Source organism: Chaetura pelagica, unplaced genomic scaffold (genome assembly GCF_000747805.2).
Source record: "Chaetura pelagica isolate M959 unplaced genomic scaffold, ChaPel_1.0 scaffold171, whole genome shotgun sequence".
NCBI lineage: Eukaryota > Metazoa > Chordata > Aves > Apodiformes > Apodidae > Chaetura > Chaetura pelagica.
This window is the reverse complement of record NW_009952066.1, coordinates 1186928-1192363: the sequence shown is the minus strand read 5'-3', so window position 1 is coordinate 1192363 and position 5436 is coordinate 1186928.

Sequence of the window (5436 nt, the reverse complement as noted above, 5' to 3'; positions counted from 1 at the left end):
GCGTGTGTATATATATATATTAGTTCCCGGTGCTGCTGTGTGTTGCTCTCGCGGGGTGAATATTTTAAATTTCACAAGGTTAAACTGCGAGCGCTGGCTCCGGGTCGGGTTTGGGGCTTTGTTTCATGCTGCTGGAGGTCCCCGAGTTCCCCCTGAGGGGCATGTGCTGCCCCTGGGCAGAGAGGAATCTGCTTAGGGGGGTGGGAGGACTTTGGGGCATGCCCTGGGAGGTGTGGGGGGGTGTCAGGGGTGGTCTCAGCACATGGGGACCCCCGAAGCATCCCCCCTCTGCCTCTCCTGGAGTGATGCATCCCAGGAATTTTCCCAGGAATTCCCCCAGCCCCCTTGCAGGCTCTCGCGTGCCCCCACTGGCAAGGGGAACCCCCAGCCTGGGGCGGGGGCGTCCTCAAGGCACCCCTGGGCATCGCTCAGACCCTCGAGAGCTCAGCGGAGGGCAGCAGCGCTGCTCCGGCACGGGGGTGGGGGAGATGGATCACGGAGGGTCTTGCCACCCACCCTCAGCACCCCGGATGGGATCTTCGTCCTGGGCTGGGGTCCCATGTCCGGACACCTGCGGGCAGCAGCTGCCGGGGGGTCCGGCCCCCCAGGGCACGCCCGCCTCCCGCCGAGCTTGGTCACCTCTTTGCGCTGGAGTTGTTTGGGGTGTTTGGTTTTTTTTACGCCGAGCTTACGGGCTATTTCCCTTTTCTTCCTCGGGCTTTGGGCGAGGAACAGCAGCAGCCAGGCATCCTCCTCCTCTCCCAGGGTCCCGTCATGCAGGACCTAAATTTTGGGTTTGTTTTTGGTTGTTTCTTTTATTTTGTTTTGTTTTCTATGGGAAGCAAATCCATCCATCCGATGCGCCCCAAACCATCCTTGTTTGGGCTCTGCTCCTGCTTCCCTGTGGCTGCCCCAGACCGAGGGGCTCTGTGGTGGATTTACCAGCCCAAGGGCTGCCTGTGGGACCCTCTCCTGTCCCCTCCCTCGATCAGCATCCAGCCTCGGGGACACCCCGTGTCAGCGGGGCCCCCCACAGCTGCTGTTTCCTTTCCTCCCCATATTTTTTTTGCTTTTAATCTCGGTCGCTCTCCTCCCCTGCAGGTCCTGCCGTGGCTGTGGGGAAGAGCACGGCTGCTCCAGCCCATCCCACAGCCCCCACCGCCAGCTCAGCATCTCCGCGCTGGCAAACTGGGACAGAGGATGATGGAGGTCCCGGCGCGGTGGCCGCCGGAGCGCGGTCCCTGTTCAAAACCGGGCCTGCCCAGTCCCCCAGTTCCCTTTTTCAGCTTGGGACGTGCAATTTTTTGGTGACAGTGACCTCTGTCGGCACCGCCACCGGGGCCCGGTGCCACCGGCCTGGCTCCCAGCTGCATCCTCCCCATCCTTCGCCCTCCCCGGTGCTTAGTTTTGGGCACAAACAGGACGATCCCTTGTTCGGGAGGGCTAAATCCTGCCCTCCAAGACCTCCTGCCCCATCGTCAGGCGGCGAAGCCCTGGCAGCGCCTGCTGGTGTTTCCGTAAGCCCCGGGGGCTTCTTTCGGTTCAAGCTCTGCTCAGAACCGGAGGAAAGTTACCGAAAGGTCTCCCGGGGACAGCCCAAAATAGACGAAAACCCAGCGGGAGTTCGTACGAAGAGCCGCATGCCTGACCTTCCTGACTCATGTTAATAGAGATGTTAAGGGCTGTGACTAATACCCGTAGCACTTTCTGTCAATCTTTTGTCCCCATTCACCTTTCAAATGAGTATTTTTCATTATTTAAAACAACAACAACAATCGTCATCATCATATGATGTATATATGTGTGTGTGTGTGTATATATACATATATATAGGTATATCTGGATGACTTCACAGGAAAGAGGGAAAGGAAACATTCCGGCTGCCAGCGCGGGCTGGGGATGCTGAGCTGGAGTGACCGGTCACCTCGATTGCTCCCTCCCTGAGCTGGCAGTTGCTGCCTGTACCTCTGCCTGTACCCCTGCCTACCTGGGCAGAGGGGAATTTTTCCTCCAGGAAGAGGCTGCCAGCACCCCCATGGCAGCAGTTTGGGCCGGGCTGCAGGTGGCGGCGAGTTTTGGAGGGTGGTGGGGCCGCAGCGGCGGCCGGGGAGTGACTCACAGGCGCTTTGGGGCTCTGTGGTTTTGCTTTCATGGTTTTGCTGTGACTTAGCAACTTGGGGGTTGTTATATATATATATATATATTTATTTTTTTTTAGTGTGTTTTTTTAATGCGCAGCAGGAAGGCAGGTGCCGGCATGCCCAGCAAATGGGCCATCCTGAAGGATCCTGGCCAGATCCTGGGATGTTTCAAGGCTGTTTTATGCCTGCGCTGGTTCGTGCAGCTAAAGCCCAGGGGCAATGCAGGTGGTGGCACCTCCCTTGGGACCCCCATCTCCCTTGGGACCCCCATCTCCCTGGAATGCAGCAGCAGCAGCAGGGACCGAGCACCCCAGGGGAAAATCCCACTGCAATTTTCCCACTGGGAAAAAAAAAAATCCCACCCAAAAGGATTTCCTTGCAGGGCTTCGTGCTCCAAAACCAATCGCCACCAGTGCCCCAGAAAAGGAAAGATCAACCCAAATCTCTTGTTGCTGCTTCCTCAAAGGTGCCTTCACCCTGTGCTCCTATGGCATCCTGCTTCCTTTTGGCAGAAAAAATCAGCCAGGGTGACATCACCACGTTTGTTTTATTATTTTTTTTAGCAAATATTCTTCTCTAGCTATTTTTTTTTTTCCCCCCCAAACCATGAATCTGTTAGGGCTGAAGATCTGTAGAGCAAACAGTTTCCCTGAAGAGCTGCCACCAGCTGATGTCACCCATGTTCCCATGCCACCCTTGATGCAGTTGGAAGGGCTCCCACACCTTTGGGGCTCATTTTCTTCTTTGGAAGGAAAACTGGATTTTTGACAATGACCGAAATTCACAAAAAAATCCGAACTGTCTTTCTGCAGAAAACTGCTTTCCATAAAGCGGGATAGGTCCATATTATAACTAAGTACAGTAACCTGTATTTCATATGTAATTAATATATAATTAACCCTCTACGTGTCCCAGTGTGCGCCCTTGTTCCAGCCTCCGTCAAGGGCCGTCAGTGCAGGCAGCTTGTGCTGCTCCTATGAGAAATGGGTGAAAGCCACATCTGAGAACACGAAGGGTCTGTTGATGCTTGGGAGTTTTTTTGGTGTTTTTGGTGTTTTTGTGGTTTTCCCTGGCCCATGGGTACTCAAGCTCACCAGATAAGTCGGAGCACCAGCTGGTGGTGAGCAAGTGGTGGGTTGTGGCTGCACGGGTTGTCACTGAAGCCACCACAGCATATTTGAGGTTTTGAGCTGGTGATGATGGCACTGGAAGGGTTGAAGCCACCACTAAGTGGTGGGAATGATGGGTGATGCCTGGATGTGCTGGCTGGAGGCTTTGATGATGTCACGGATGCTCCTGGGATGCTCACCAGGGCTGTCTTCATGGACACAAGCAGGATGACAGCAGGAAAGGGTCCCTTGGCTGGGGGGAGAAAGGGCTCAGAGCAGGCGAGAATCCCAGATCTGTTCCCTAGGGAAGGGGGGATGGTTTCCACCCCCCCTTTTGGCAGCCCTTTCCCATGAGGTTTGCAGGGAGGTCAAGGCTTTTTTTAACCTATCTGATGGGGATAGGGTGAAAAAACAGAGTGTTTCCCAGCAAACAGCCAGGAAGCGCATCCAGAGAGCTTGGGGATGCATCACTTGGCTAAAAGATTGGAAGGCTGGGGATCCCACCTCCCTCCTGGGACAAGGGATTTTGATGCCTGCAGCTCATCCCCTCCCCAGCCCCACGGGTTTGGCTGCAAGCCCTGGGAAACAGGACCTTTCCCAGCAAAGGCACTTTCCGATGGGAAACTTCCCCCTGGAGCCTTCCCTGATGGGTGTAGCTAGCTGCTCTGAGGCAAGTGGGATTGCTTGGTGGCCGTGGGAATATCCCCCTTCCCAGTGTTCCCGTGGCAAGGAGACGGGACCCTATAAACACGCCAGCACATCCCAGACTGGGAGTTGCAGCAAGGAGAGGCCGGGTAGGATATCGGATAGATTTGTTATAATCCAAGGGGTGCTAGGAATCTTCATTGGAGTGGGGAACTGGGGGGACTTGGCACGGGAGGGTACCACTTGTGCCTGGGACAAGGGGCTCCTGTGCAGCATGGACCACTCTGGCATCCCAGGAAGGATGCTACAAGCTCCCTTTCCCATTTCCCCACCATTCCCACTGGTTTTCCCATTAACTTTGTATTTCAGCCATCAAGCAGGAGCCAGGAAGGTTGAGGCTGGCCTTGGAGAAGGGGATATTAAACTGGGGAGGCTGAGGGGGGCTGAAGGGATGAATCCCCAGGGCAAAGCCCCTGGGTCCAAGCATCCTGCATGAAACCCTCTCTGATTCCCACCCTGTGCCACAAATTTGTAAACCTGGAGAAGAGGAGGTGACACATCCACACCCAGGGTCCTGCACCAGCCATTCCTGATCCCACTAATGAAGGTCTCCTTTTTCTGCAGGCCATTCCCTGACCCGTTGCTGCAAGGTAAGAAGAAGAAGAGGTTTTTCAAGCAGCATGAAAATGGAATGGGAAAAAAAAGGTTCTTTTTCCCCTGAGTGGCCAGCAAGGCTCAGAAACCCACGGCAGGCACGTGCTGGAGGAGGCAGCAGTGGGTAAGTCATGGCTGTCCTGCTGGGAGCAGAGATCCAGAGGGGGTTGGATTAATTTTCCTCCTCCTCATATTCCCCCTCCTAATTATTGTGGCAATCGCTGTTGGAAACGGGTGGGTCTGGGGGCTGTGCAGCTCCAGGCAATGGCAGCAGGGACGCCCCATCGTCCGGCACCTGGTGAGGGGTTGGTGACTTGGTGCCTGTTTGATAAGGAAGGAAGGACAAAGCCCACATAATGGTGGGGTGGCAGGAGCCAAAAACGGGTCACAGCAAGGGGGGGCTGCTGCTGGAGGGGGACAACAGGGACCCAGTGTGTGCTTCCCCTTCTGCCACTGTCCTGCTGTGGATGCTGGGGCTGGTACTGGGGATGCTGGTGTTGGTAATCCTGGTGATGCTGGTTCTGCTGGTGATGTTGGTGCTGGTGGGGCTGGTGCTGCTGGTATTGCTGGGATTGGTGATGTTGGTGCTGGTAATTTGGTGCTGCTGGTGCTGCTGGTTCTGCTGGTGATGTTGATGCTGGTGCTGCTGGTGCTGGTGCCTGGGGTGGCAGAGGGTGATGGTGGCAGGTTAAGGATGCAGCCAGGGTCTCCATGGCCTGGGTCACATTGCAGCCCTGTGGCTGGGCATGAGAGCAGAGCTGAGTGTTGTTTAAAACCCTGGGTGTCCCAGGGGCTGTAGTGGAGGTGCCTGGGGGGCTGTAGGACCAGGGGCTGGGCAGGGAAATGCCTGGTCCTGGCTGGGGCCGAGGAGCAGGGATGGGCCCCCC